General features: G+C 40.5%; 1 long non-coding RNA gene across 2 annotated transcripts in view; it reads left to right on the forward strand.

Moving 5' to 3' along the window:
* The window catches only part of LOC128469624 (uncharacterized), a 12,087-nt gene extending 11,631 nt beyond the window's left edge, over positions 1 to 456 (forward strand). For both annotated transcript variants that reach the window (XR_008345968.1, XR_008345969.1), the window contains exon 5: positions 320 to 456. This is a non-coding gene — a long non-coding RNA (uncharacterized LOC128469624). The remainder of the gene's footprint in view (positions 1 to 319) is intronic.
* Positions 457 to 15,333: the final 14,877 nt, after the last annotated feature.

Consider the following 15,333-nt stretch of genomic DNA (forward strand, 5'->3'; position numbering starts at 1 on the left):
TTCATAGTCACCACTAACACAAGCAAGGTCATAGAACGACAAGCTTAGCTTACATATACAGCCAAGCTGGACTGAGAGCGCTCGCCAGAAGAGTAGTAATCGCCGAGAGAGCCATTAATTACAATGGAGGTGAATTGTCTTTCCGGATTACCTCCTTTTGGCTCTTAATCCAGCAATGAAGAAACTTTCCACTTTGCTTAGAAATGGGGCAAGTGTTGTTATGCACTTGTAACAATACAATGTTTAAATTGTACCCCACTGTAGAATGTTACTTCTTAATAAGTGATATTTATTAAAATGTTATATATTTTGTTTGCAGGAAATATCAAGTAGCATGAATAAACATCTGGACATCAATGGCAGAAGACATTAACTCAAGCAGGAACTCCATGTCATGGATATTTATCCTTATATTACAAACAGCATTGTGTGAAAATCTTCAGTCTGTCCCAGATGGCCACCTAGTATAAAGACATTAATTTAATCTGTGATTTGATTCCCAGTGTATATGTTTGTTTGGAACACCAGTAAACTTTTGCTGATGTCCCAGACTGTAGCTGGAGGCATGAGGCAGAGTGTGGCACTGAATGGGTTAAGGGCAGTGTCATTGCCCTAGGTTAATCCCTGCCAAAAAAGAGGTAAAGAGTTAGAGTTAGAGTTAGAGTTAGAGTTAGAGTTAGAGTTAGAGTTAGAGTTAGAGTTAGAGTTAGAGTTAGAGTTAGAGTTAGAGTTAGAGTTAGAGTTAGAGTTAGAGTTAGAGTTAGAGTTAGAGTTAGAGTTAGAGTTAGAGTTAGAGTTAGAGTTAGAGTTAGAGTTAGAGTTAGAGTTAGAGTTAGAGTTAGAGTTAGAGTTAGAGTTAGAGTTAGAGTTAGAGTTAGAGTTAGAGTTAGAGTTAGAGTTAGAGTTAGAGTTAGAGTTAGAGTTAGAGTTAGAGTTAGAGTTAGAGTTAGAGTTAGAGTTAGAGTTAGAGTTAGAGTTAGAGTTAGAGTTAGAGTTAGAGTTAGAGTTAGAGTTAGAGTTAGAGTTAGAGTTAGAGTTAGAGTTAGAGTTAGAGTTAGAGTTAGAGTTAGAGTTAGAGTTAGAGTTAGAGTTAGAGTTAGAGTTAGAGTTAGAGTTAGAGTTAGAGTTAGAGTTAGAGTTAGAGTTAGAGTTAGAGTTAGAGTTAGAGTTAGAGTTAGAGTTAGAGTTAGAGTTAGAGTTAGAGTTAGAGTTAGAGTTAGAGTTAGAGTTAGAGTTAGAGTTAGAGTTAGAGTTAGAGTTAGAGTTAGAGTTAGAGTTAGAGTTAGAGTTAGAGTTAGAGTTAGAGTTAGAGTTAGAGTTAGAGTTAGAGTTAGAGTTAGAGTTAGAGTTAGAGTTAGAGTTAGAGTTAGAGTTAGAGTTAGAGTTAGAGTTAGAGTTAGAGTTAGAGTTAGAGTTAGAGTTAGAGTTAGAGTTAGAGTTAGAGTTAGAGTTAGAGTTAGAGTTAGAGTTAGAGTTAGAGTTAGAGTTAGAGTTAGAGTTAGAGTTAGAGTTAGAGTTAGAGTTAGAGTTAGAGTTAGAGTTAGAGTTAGAGTTAGAGTTAGAGTTAGAGTTAGAGTTAGAGTTAGAGTTAGAGTTAGAGTTAGAGTTAGAGTTAGAGTTAGAGTTAGAGTTAGAGTTAGAGTTAGAGTTAGAGTTAGAGTTAGAGTTAGAGTTAGAGTTAGAGTTAGAGTTAGAGTTAGAGTTAGAGTTAGAGTTAGAGTTAGAGTTAGAGTTAGAGTTAGAGTTAGAGTTAGAGTTAGAGTTAGAGTTAGAGTTAGAGTTAGAGTTAGAGTTAGAGTTAGAGTTAGAGTTAGAGTTAGAGTTAGAGTTAGAGTTAGAGTTAGAGTTAGAGTTAGAGTTAGAGTTAGAGTTAGAGTTAGAGTTAGAGTTAGAGTTAGAGTTAGAGTTAGAGTTAGAGTTAGAGTTAGAGTTAGAGTTAGAGTTAGAGTTAGAGTTAGAGTTAGAGTTAGAGTTAGAGTTAGAGTTAGAGTTAGAGTTAGAGTTAGAGTTAGAGTTAGAGTTAGAGTTAGAGTTAGAGTTAGAGTTAGAGTTAGAGTTAGAGTTAGAGTTAGAGTTAGAGTTAGAGTTAGAGTTAGAGTTAGAGTTAGAGTTAGAGTTAGAGTTAGAGTTAGAGTTAGAGTTAGAGTTAGAGTTAGAGTTAGAGTTAGAGTTAGAGTTAGAAGCAGAGTTAGAGTTAGAGTTAGAGTTAGAAGCAGAGTTAGAGTTAGAAGCAGAGTTAGAAGCAGAGTTAGAAGCAGAGTTAGAAGCAGAGTTAGAAGCAGAGTTAGAAGCAGAGTTAGAAGCAGAGTTAGAAGCAGAGTTAGAAGCAGAGTTAGAAGCAGAGTTAGAAGCAGAGTTAGAAGCAGAGTTAGAAGCAGAGTTAGAAGCAGAAGCAGAGTTAGAGTTAGAAGCAGAGTTAGAGTTAGAAGCAGAGTTAGAGTTAGAAGCAGAGTTAGAAGCAGAGTTAGAAGCAGAGTTAGAAGCAGAGTTAGAAGCAGAGTTAGAAGCAGAGTTAGAGTTAGAAGCAGAGTTAGAGTTAGAAGCAGAGTTAGAGTTAGAAGCAGAGTTAGAGTTAGAAGCAGAGTTAGAGTTAGAAGCAGAGTTAGAGTTAGAAGCAGAGTTAGAGTTAGAGTTAGAGTTAGAAGCAGAGTTAGAGTTAGAGTTAGAGTTAGAAGCAGAGTTAGAGTTAGAAGCAGAGTTAGAGTTAGAAGCAGAGTTAGAGTTAGAAGCAGAGTTAGAGTTAGAAGCAGAGTTAGAGTTAGAAGCAGAGTTAGAGTTAGAAGCAGAGTTAGAGTTAGAAGCAGAGTTAGAGTTAGAAGCAGAGTTAGAGTTAGAAGCAGAGTTAGAAGCAGAGTTAGAAGCAGAGTTAGAGTTAGAAGCAGAGTTAGAAGCAGAGTTAGAAGCAGAGTTAGAAGCAGAGTTAGAAGCAGAGTTAGAAGCAGAGTTAGAAGCAGAGTTAGAAGCAGAAGCAGAGTTAGAGTTAGAGTTAGAAGCAGAGTTAGAAGCAGAGTTAGAAGCAGAGTTAGAGTTAGAAGCAGAGTTAGAGTTAGAAGCAGAGTTAGAGTTAGAAGCAGAAGCAGAGTTAGAGTTAGAGGCAGAAGCAGAGTTAGAGGCAGAGTTAGAAGCAGAGTTAGAGTTAGAAGCAGAGTTAGAAGCAGAGTTAGAGTTAGAAGCAGAGTTAGAGTTAGAAGCAGAGTTAGAAGCAGAGTTAGAAGCAGAAGCAGAGTTAGAGGCAGAAGCAGAGTTAGAAGCAGAGTTAGAGGCAGAAGCAGAGTTAGAGGCAGAAGCAGAGTTAGAAGCAGAGTTAGAAGCAGTTAGAAGCAGAGTTAGAGTTAGAGGCAGAAGCAGAGTTAGAGGCAGAAGCATATGCAGTTAGAAGCAGAGTTAGAAGCAGAGTCAGTTAGAGTTAGAGGCAGACAGTTAGACACATTTAGACACATTTAGACTAATAGTCACACAGATTCTACCTTAAAAAAAAAAACACACAAAAACAAGAGTTAAACCACCAATTTTATTAATAGCAAAAGAAAGCATGAATTAAAAAGGTGATGGATCCAAATCCTGAGGGTTTTCTTGCTAAAAATGAGAGATCTAAGACAAAACAAAAACATTTCAGAAAACAAACTTTGACACAAACATCTCATCCTAATATCATGTATGGAAGGGATCACAGGCTATGCCCCCCAACTTTGTTTAACAAACTTTCCTCTGCATGTACTAACAATATACATTTTAAAAGCACATTTTAAACCTGAAGCTGAGTACCAGATAAACAGCCTTAAAAAGAAATGTTCTATGTAGACAAAGTTTATAATATGTACTCACTGATGTTACTGTGCAGATCCCCAGTATAACAAAGATAACAGGTGTTCCATTACCTTTATAAAAACAGAACAGAAGTAAAGGCAATGAGGGATTTGACAACCTTTTAAGTGCATATATCATGCACATTAGTAGTAACAGAAAGCATACAGAAACAAAGTTTGATTCCTCCCAGTGGACACATGTGGAACTGCAGCTTACTAAAACAGCCAATTTGGAATCTACCAAAAAAAAAAGACATTCTATTAACACTCAGCACATTTCAGAAGAATTTGTATTTACTCACCATTTTTTGGAACTGAAGAAACAGCATAATCTGTAGTAGAAAAGAGCATGTGAAATTCCAAGCATTTTTTGCCCTATCAAAAGAGAAATAATTGCTCAAGGCCATACAGCAGTCTGCCTGGGACATAATACTTCTATCACATATCAAAGCTTTGAGATACAGCCATAGTTACAATGTTTCTGAGAAATATGGTTCTTCTTTCTAGAATGCCTATTTATAGCTAAAATCTGCCACTTCCCAAAATCAGAGTGATCTCTCAAACATTAGTCTTATTTACAGTTAACTTTTCATGGACTCTGAATGTACTTCAGCCCTCAGTCTAAGGAGTGAAACATCAATTTAGAAGAAATTTCAATAACCAACCATAATCTTGATTTCCAGATCCCATTTCATGATCTTCATGTTCATCATCATAATCTAAAATGGATGAATAGTTAGAAAATGAGGACACTGTCCAAAAGATGATGCCCCATTACAATTAGAGATAATGAGATGGATACAGGACACTATTGGAGGGTTCATTTACATTAGACATTAGTTTTCAGGGCAACTAATATCATTCCCTGCCCTTTCAGTTCAGCTGAAAATTTGGGGGCTTTGTTTGGGAACAAAATTGTGTGGCTCCATGCCCACATTCACTCACATATGCATTCATTCTCATTTAGAGAGAATTAGAATGACAGTGATAGAGCGAGAGAATGTTGACCCATGAATTTCAGCATAAAATTACATTTTTTTACTTTGTTTTCATCTGATTAGTGGAGGTCTGGCCTTGTTTTTGGGGCTTCATACAAATTCCTCAAATTCTGTAAATTTCAAATCTGAAACCACAAGTCTAGTGACTATAGGAGCTCCCCAAACATCTACTATACATTACATATAAAATTAGGAAAATCATAATCCCATTTCTCAAATAATTCTTTGAGAACATAATACCAAACAGTATACAACAGGTAGACAAATATGCAACAAAAATACATATTTGGACCATAACATAAAAAAACAGCAGTGTTTACTGACTGAGAGCACTGGTTACAAGGTCATTTTCTTCTACGCCAAGACTCCTCACTGTTATAAAAAGAGTGAGAATAATTAGCAAATAACATTAATTTCAGGGACATTTCTGTATATTTTCTGATATTCCTTCAAGATAACCGTTAACAACCCTAATTATAATATGCTCAAGATTTAATAGATAAAATATCACTATTAATCTCACTTTCCTAAAGTTAGGATATTTCTAAATGTGGTTTATAATTTTTACTCCCAACTTAACTACAATACATCAGTTACTAGCATGAAAAGATTAGAAATGCAATATTTTTTTTATTTAACAAATAAAACAAGAGAATTAAGCTTTCATTTCCCATATTGCTACTTGGTTTCCTAAGTTTAACAAAAGTTTAGAAACTGAGTACTTAGAATTCAATTGTTTGTTTCTCCACCCCCCCATTCAATATTTTACTTACCAAGAATCGAAGAAATTAAAATCACGATCCAAGCCAGCATCCTGCAATCAGAGTCAACTATTAGCAAGCGCTGAAGCATGCAGTCATTGTGCGATATTGTGGAATACAGGAGACGTTGGTATTTGTTTTGCCCACCAAAGGGTTGGTGGACCCTAACTAGAGTGGTCCCACCACCTTTCAGCATGGAGACATTCTTTCCCCACACAAAATTGGAGAGAAAATAAAAAGTATCAGATCTCACAAATGTGAAATGAACCCACTTAATTTTTATCCAGAATAGAAGTTTTACACATCATAAAGTCTATTATCTGGGGGGTTTTGGCCACCATAAACTAGTTACCTCTGTCTGTGGCCTCGTGAACATCTCCTTCCTCTTTCCAGCCTTATGAGCTGAATCTACCTTTATAATACAAGTTAGATACACTTACCTACATCACTGCCAGCTAATTTCAAAATATTACCACCAGACATAAATGGTTAACAGTCAAAGTTCTATCACAACTTGTTTCCACATTTTTGTTGTTGCGAAACTCTGAATTTCCAGCCTTCATTTACTGATCTCAAGAACCAAGACCTTAAAGCACCAGGAGAACAAACTCAAGACTGAAGGACCCTAATATAGAATCTTCAGAATAAACAATTGTTTGAAGATGAAGGTCTTTAGGGGTCCCAATTTAAGAGTCTCTAGACCTCCATAGCTAGTTAGGGTAGATCTGAAAGCTGAGGAGCCAGTCTCTGAATCTCTTATTTTTAAAATTGTATAAATTAAAAGAAAAAAAAAAAAGGCAAACTTACTTAACTTGTCCTCCAAGGATGGCCACAGTGAATCTGGAGAGATCTCTTTGCACTGCATCTTATCGTGTGTTAGCACATTTCGTTGTCTGCGGTGTGTAACCACTTCCTTTAACAACCAAGCAACTCAGCAGATTAAAAATACAAAATAGTAAGTAGAAAAAAAAATAAAAAGACAGAGCTGGGTCAGGAATAGCTCTTTTAAGTCAAATTTTGGACCCCATGCAGCCCAGCATTACATTTTTATATTTCTAGCAGACATTTGCGATAGAGATGTGTTTATATTTTGAGTCAAACCACAGACTAAACTAGAAAGTTTTCAGACCGCATGAACTAGAACCCAAAGACACCCCTCACATGTTATTATATCAGTGCTTTAGCCTGCTGCTAGAGCAGCTGACCATAATTAGTCAGAACTTGCTGTTCATAGATAACATCTGGCCCTCCCATCTCAGAGACACATCAGAGGTCTGGATTTGTTTTTAACCTAGTGGTCACAAATTATAGTTTAACATGGGGTCCTATTTAGGAGTGTCACAACATGCGCCAGGTTACCAATTTAGAACCTATGAGGGACAAGCCTGGAAGAATGTTCTGGCCACCAATAATCCTGTAGAAAGTGCTACACCGTCATTTTCACCCTACAATGAGGGAGGACTCTACCCAGAGACCGTTCCCAGCTACACATTATGGAAGCACATCCCGATGACTTCAAATAAAAACGGCTATTAGAGATAAAGCCAGCGACTCATTAGACAAGAGTGCTTTTGTTGGATGAGGAGCTAGAGGTTCTCTCGCGTCGGTCTTTGTGCCAGCTGTAGGACACCAACAGGTCAGAACAACTTAGTAACGAGGATTGAAGATCTGCGACATTGAGTGTCGGTCATGCTACAGAAAGATGAACTAGAAATGGTTACCATAAATAATGCTTTAATCTAATTTGGTCTCTCGAGATGACCATACGTAGAGAACTTTTTGTTTAACAGTAAGGGCCTTTAACCCCCCCCCCTCGCCAAAACAAACAAAAAACCTAACCCGGTTTCCCTTCCTAATGTTTGTGATGATATATCTGTCAGACATTTCCTCAAAATATTTTACTTAGTCACATACATTTGAATATTGCTCAATGTATATTTAGAAGACAAACACCATATTTTTGTTGGGTTGGCCAATCTGCCTTGGTTTTATCCAAGTGTTAATTTGTAGAGTACATTGTATTGGGGGGGCATCTCCCATTTCTACTTTTAGGAGTCAGGAAATAACCATTGACCCGATGTGTGCATATAGTAGCAATAACTACATGCAGTACTTGACTATACAGGGCACGGAAACTCAGGTACAGTGCTTGGACATTACACAATTCATGAAGTCACTTCAGAGTGGGATTTTAGGAAAGCAAGAACATGCCTGTAATTAAATGTAGTCATAGCAGAATCATGCACAAGGAGACAGAGCACCTAAAGTGGCACAAACTCTTCACATGGCCTCAAGGCCCAAGCCTCGTCATAACAATCGTATGTGCTAGATTGGAAGCTTACATCACATCTGATAATAAGCCAACTATTCAGATAGTTTTCTTTGGTGTTAAGATGCCATACCTTGGAAACAGTTGCTGGTCTGGGAAAACAAGTGTTTTGACCAACACGGTAATCTTAGAACAGATAAGATATCTATGAAAAAATTAATCCATAGTATGGACAGTCCCCATTCATGAAGAATCAAGGATGGCCACGTGTCTTTGAAAGAATGGTATTTATTAAATTATTCATAACTGTTTTAGCTATGACAAAACTACTCAGGATGAAAAGTCCAGTCACCAAGACAAGTCTTCTGCTTGCCACTGGTCCAGAGAGCTGGTAGGATCAGGACTGGCACAAGCCCCACAGAGAGATGCAGAAAACTCATGTGTGGTTACAGCATGGACATCTCCCAGTATACTGAATGTAATTACCAGCTCCCCCGTTATATCAACAGTTACAGCAGCATCAGCATAGTTAAGGGAGAGTTCCGGCAAGACTTGGAATGGAAGGTGTACCTTCTGTCCATTTACCTGAGAGAAAGGAAAACAAAATGCTTATCACAATGGCTTCAATGAGCCAAGAGTCTAGATCAGGGCTGTCTAAACTGTGGCCCTCCAGCTGCTGCAGGACTACATCTCCCATACTCCTCAGCCAGCCCCTTAACTGAAAGAGCATTATGGGAGATGTAGTCCTGCAGCAGCTGGAGGGCTGAAGTTTGGACACCCCTGCTTCAGTGTAGTTTTGGATGTCCTATTTTATCGGGGGGGAGGGGGGAAAAGAAACTCACCCATACAGTCATAGAAGAATCTATTGTAATGAAAGTCTGTTTAAAGAAGACCTGGAGTTTTGTTTGTGAATTTGGTCGGATGAGCAGGACAGCCCGTAGCCAGTGTTCAGAGGCAAATTCACAAGTCCTCAGTACATCATATGCACTCTCAACACCAGTCATGCTGGAATAGTTGCCAAATGTAATATTGCTTGGATTTATCATACACTGAAGATAGTTTTGTGGAGTCTTTGCCTGCTGCAGGGAGAATAAAGAATAAGTTGGATAAGTTAAAATAAAACAAAGCCAACCTCTACAAGAATATAAGTCTATTGATTACCTCTTGGCTACTTTGTACATTAAGGCATGCGCTGGCATTGACACAGTTCACGCCATCCCAAACCAAGTCATCTGTGCAGCTACAGCCCTCCATACAGTGAGGGAAACACCATTTAGAGGAGCAGTAGTCTTTGCAGATCTTCATACACAGGGTGTAATTCTGCTCCAAGGGACATTCAAAATCTGAAACAATGAGAGAGTTTGTTGAACTATTGACTAATACATGTAACAGAATTAAACCCCACCACAACGAGGACATTGCTAGGATTTTAGTCGAGTAAAATGTAAAGCAAGAGCTTTATGGCCAAAAAAGCTCTTAAGCAGACACCAGTTGAACTTTGTACCCAAGTCACAAATCTATCCCCAGGAGAAAGAATAAAGACCAAGCATAACTCACAGCAGAAGGCAGCTGTTGTCAGTGGTGCAAGATAAGCTCTTTGAGCACGGCATGAAGAAACATAATCCTGAAAAATCTGGCACACGGAGGCATTATCTACACCAAACCGGCAGTGTCTGTCAAGGCATGTCTCATAATAGCCATAAGGGCTGACAGACTGATGACAATATCCAAAAGGACCATCTTCGTCCAAGAGCATTGAACAGCGACCGTCTCCTTCCGACCACCGCCTAGAGCAGTTTGAGTAATCTTCATTTAGAGGAGGGAGCTGGACTACATCATGAGAGATGGGCTGTTGGCAGAGGCCACAGACTCTTTCGACATAGATCTCAGGAACAAATACGACGAGAACTCCATCTTGAACATTGTAGAACAATGAAAATCCAAGATCCGTTTCCAGTATTAACTGAACGTCGTTTCTCGTCAGCCAGACTTGGTCTGGTATTAGAGTTAATGGTGGCTCTGCCAGTGTCCCATTTACCTGTTAATTAGGTAATGGGGGGGTAAAGAACAAAAAAAAAAAAAAACACATTAGCCAACTTTTGCAGTCATTCAGGAGCATCATTTGCTACACAATTTTGTTAAAGGCTCATTTGGAATGGTAATTCTGAGCACATCTGTAAGTTGCTTAATGTACCCCCCCTCTTTATTTTAAGACTGGTAACCAGAATCTTAGTCTTGCATTGATGCCCTTTAAGACAAGTCAATAAATAACACTCAATATTGAATTCCATTACAAAGGCCATTTATATCCGAGTAATGATTCTCCAATGGTACCCCCTCCATTTAGCACAGTATGTGTTCTTATTGCCCAATGGTCATCATCTTCACCCATATTTCATCCTTCATTCAACTTCCTGCTCTCCAATAGAGCACAAATACCCAAGAATTCAACTTACCAAGACACTAGCTGGCTCATCCTTCTCCATTACCAAATCCATACCATAGACTTTCACCAGTAACTGTTGGATACTCTCGTTCTTTCCGGCCACATAATGAACAGAAAAGTAATCAGAACTTGGGTAGCCATCGAGGTCACAGATATGAAGTAGGGAATCATTAGAGGAGCTAGAGGTTAAACTTTCAATCCCGTCACCATTAAACCTCATGTATGTGAAATTGCTGAAGATGCTGCAGCTCATGTAGTTTGGAACGGTACACTCTGGATTGTTGGGATCGATTACACACATTAGCCCATCGTTTGTATATTCCAGTAATCCTGTGTGGAATAAGAACAAGCTGAATTAATTCTAGAAGTGCATTATTTGGCCAGCTTGTAAATTGGCCATCAAATTAAAAAAAACAAAAAAAAAACATTGCGCAACTTACCCAGCAAGATATCATTCCAGGGGTGAACAATGGCGCCAGCGTTTTGGCAAGCATCAGAATAACTTTTTAAACTCTGTAACAGCGACTCCTTGCTGCCATTTTCCATTTCCATGAGCAAAACGCAGATTTCGAAATAAGATTCTGGGCTTATCACATCATGGCAAGCCCTGAAATCCCCTTCCTTCATCAGAAGAGAGCCACAGTACTTTTTGTCTTCATATTGACTTGGGAATGAAAGTGCCTCTAGCGTGAAGTTAACCATATCAGCACATCCGCTCCTGTTTGTATAGGCTGGGTTAAGAGATGGAAAGCCCTTACTCAAGCCAGTAGAATTTCTGCCATTTTGGTTGGCGTTGCCACAGAGTCCACAAACCTTTCCTTTGTAGCTCATTGGTAGCTGAAGGGAAATCCATGAAGGATTGTAGAGGAAGACAAGTCCGAAGCCAGTAGTTATCTCAATAGTCAAATGCTGCCTGGACAACATGATTTTCCCATCCTCTAAAACAAGTGGAGGAGGGCGATCCATGTTATCTACCTATAAAGAGATTGAATACAGTTTAAATGGAGATATTGGGGGAACAAGAGCTAGTGCCTTAACCAGTAAAAGGTGCCCATCCAGACAATGCTCCACAAACCTGGTCCTTGACACATGCACAACAGAAAGTTTACCTGCACTTCAGAATCCCTTGATATCCGGATCATATGCCCATGCAAGTTGAGGACTACTCGCTCAAGCCTCCCCAGATGATCTCCACTTTCTGTGGTCCACAGTTCAACCACAAAGTTAGTCAGATTACTGGGTTCACATAATGTCCCCATTGCATGCGAGCAAGTGCCACTAGCATCAAATACGGCATCATCAAAAGTATAGTACGTAAAGCTGCTCGATACCCAGCAGGTTAGTTTCTCTAGAAAGCACCCCCTTACTCCTTGGTTACTCATACATTTTTCTCCAGCGTGGCAGGTTTGGTTCTTACATGTCAAGTTACCCCAATGGCCCTCGCAGAGTTCACTGCAGTCTTCGCTGTACAGGAAGTCACCTGGTTTTAGGTAGCGGCCATTGTGCATGCAGCCACATTCTTCAAGAAGGACGCAGTCTTTACCACTAAGAGTATAGCCAGGATCACAAGAACAGCTTTCCCGGCAGTGCAACGTGAATCCACAGGGTGAATCCAAACCGGCGCAGGTTCTAGGACAGCTGGTGGCACATAACTCGTAGTGAGAGTTGGGTGGACACGTGATATCTGAAAGATTAAACCCCCCCCCCAAAAAAAAAAAGTTAAAATAAAATCATGAGGTACTTTAGCATACTTAAGACAAGATGCCCGTTATATGGGTCCTTAGCATAATTTCAGCCACAACTTCAACCCTTATACTCACTACAGAAAGTATCTGTCCTCCAGGATTGGACCACAGCTCCCGCTTCTTGGCATGCAGCAGTGTAGCTGGCAAGAACATTGCAGAGTGTTGCCTCACTTGCTTCTTGTTGGCACATATCATGGAGACACCCCTCAAAGTAGTTTTTATAGGATAGCCGCTTATGGCACTCATTAAATGGTCCTCGGGGGTCTTTCAGCATACCACAGTTCTCGGGGCTACCGTACAATTTATATTCCGTCTCATTACATGCTAGACAGTCTGCTCCGTGGCAAATATCGCAGCAAGATTCCTTTTCCGAACAAGTTTGGGGCATAGCGACGCACAGACCACAGACAGCATCCACGTAGGAGACAGGGATACTGACCAACAGACGGCCATCAGCTTCAAAGGAAACAGAGAGACCAACATCTGACTGCAACAGCACGCCACCGACACCGCTTTTCAGTAGTTCTACTCTCCCACCATTTAGCAGAAGTGGAGTATGAAGCAATATCCCAGCTGCCTAAAGAAAATAATATTTTCCATCTTAGGTCAACTGTTACAGCCAAGCAAATCTTAACGTTAGGCCATCATCTAACACACACACCTGTTACATGTATAGAAAATAAAAAGGTATTACCTCGACTCTTCCGTTGGCCTCTTGGCTGAGTGTCAGATTGAATCCATGTACGGTTATATCAATGGCTTTGGTATAGACTGAGCCTTGTCCTTCTCTTTGAGCATTCACTATGTGGACATTGAAATATTCCAAACCCGGGATTGGGGCACACAGACCTACCGCTCTGGAACAGCACGGAGCCTCAATAATGTAGGAATTACCATCAAAAGGTACGTAATGGGAGCCTCCATACACAGAGCAGGAAACCTGTTTAATAGCATTGCAGGACCACCAGCCTCTGTTTAGTCCACAGCTATAGCCAAGACCACATCCTTCAACCCTGTGGCACTCTACTCTTCCTTTGGGACCAGCACAACGACACCAAGTTTGGCAATCACTGCTAAGAAATTCCATTCCATGAGGGTAGTAACTGCCATCCCACATACAGCCACTAAGGCTGTAAGGAATACAAACCCCCATTTCGAGACTGTAGCCATCCTGGCATACACATGCCTCATAACACATCTTACCATCACACCCAGAGCCTGAATCCACGCATGGTGAACAGCTTTCATAGTGGCTATTTAATGGACATTGATGGGCTGTAAAGAGAGATGTTGAAATAAAGACCCGTTCACAAGTCAAAACAAATCTCAGACAGAACACTTGGAGAATCACTTACCACATTGCGCCAAGTTCCGCCATCCGGTCACATTCACACCTTCTATTCCACAAGCTAAAGCATAGGCCTCCAAAGCCATGCATCCGTTATAGGTTCCATGTTCACCGACCGAGCGCTTACAACTACTGACAAATGGTTTTGGATCCATCACCACATAGCATTCATTAAACACTTCAGACTCTTCCAAGATGTGGCAAGGTTTTTTCACATCAGCCTTGCTATTGCTGCATTCTTCATACTGGGGCTGGTCGTTGAAGTCACAGATTGGCTCATAACTCATTTGCCATGTTGGACCATACCTGCCATTTCCCTCTTTTGAATGGTCATGGTCCTTGCTCGTGTAGCCAGTACAGATCCCATCAAGCATTCTAGGAGCTCTAGCCATCTGAAGATGAAGCAACCCATGTGGTCCAATTAGAACTTGCAGCCCAAAAGAGAAGCTGACCTTTGTCAACAAACCTTGCAGTGTTAGGTTTACTCTGCCATCTTGAAGCATTGCTGGAAGATACTTCTGTACCCCATCAACCTCAGAAAAAGAAATCAAGTTGTTAGAGTCACAATGCATAGCAGCCCCCCAGTAATCCTATGTATTCATATGGGGTAGTATAAATTAACAAGCAGGCCATCTTATTACCCATGAAATTATGCCAACACCATTCATGGAGAGACCAAATAAATAGATGTCCAGATGTTGGGCCTGTCACAGCATTGGACAGAGATACTGGACTATGAGCACTATACAGTATGACTGTAGCCCGTATTTGGGGCCAATGTAGTGTTCTAAGTAGGTAAAGGAGACAGAACATAGTTACCATCACATGTCTTGGCTCGGTTGTAGGTATGTCCAACATCTGCCCAAAAGCTCTAATTCTCAACGTCAGATCAGATTTTCTTACCACAGCAAACGGCGGTAAATCGCCATCATGTTCAGCCAGCACCATCAGCACCGTCGTGCAGTTCACAGTTTGCGCCAAAAAAGCCCCACGAGATGTCAGATAATGGATTCCACCCCAGGACATACAGACAGAACGTCGAAAGGAGACATCTTTTGAGATGGGAGGTGCCATGTTTGTTGTGCCTGACGGGAGACTGTTGCCTGTATTAAGGAGAAAATGTACGAGTTTCTCAATAGACAAACTATTTCATCAACAGTATGGAAACGCATGCACAGAGGTATGCTTTGGGACCAAGATTGGGGGGTGGAATATTCATATGATGAATACACAAACAGCCCTTACCTTTATCCAGACATACCCCAGATACTGCATATGCACTCATCATCGCAATGCCAACAGTGAATATGCCAAAGGGATTGTCAGACCGGGCAACAACGTAGCCACCTTTCTGACCAAAGTATATCCGTGCGTACATCATGTCTGTTCCAGAGAAGTGACCCCATTTGTTATTCGGCAAACTGGTTCCATTAACTGTCAGTCCAGGGACACTGTCCTTATGCGCTATTAAAAAGGCAAAGTTCTTATAGCCAGGCATTGAAACCAGAGTATACCGAGAACAGAATTGCTCTTCAGGAACCAGGTTGATGAGGAACGCGTCGTACGGAAGGGATTTGTAGACTCCATCACTGCCATGAAACAGAACCATCAAGCGAGCTGCACTTGAAATGGATACTGGGGTGGATGAGTTTACGTGAAGTTCCTCCACTCTTCGACGTACAAGAGTCTTGTTGAGTAGCCTGTCACCTATTTTAATTTGCACGAAGGTCTCAACCGATGGCAGAATATAGATGGAGTTTGTGGCGTTCTGAAAGCGTATTGGTGGAACCACAAAATTGAAGCCCCATGAAGACACCGGCAGGAGCTGCATGCATACATGGTTGCAGTGCGTGTTTTTTTGGGCACAGCTGTGACCGGCAAACACGCCAACGGGCTCCTGTGATATTATGCAGCTTCCAGACAGACTCTGGGTACTCTGGAGCTGGACCGCTTCCCAGGG

The sequence above is a fragment of the Spea bombifrons genome, chromosome 12 (assembly GCF_027358695.1).
Source record: "Spea bombifrons isolate aSpeBom1 chromosome 12, aSpeBom1.2.pri, whole genome shotgun sequence".
NCBI classification, from domain to species: Eukaryota; Metazoa; Chordata; class Amphibia; order Anura; family Pelobatidae; genus Spea; species Spea bombifrons.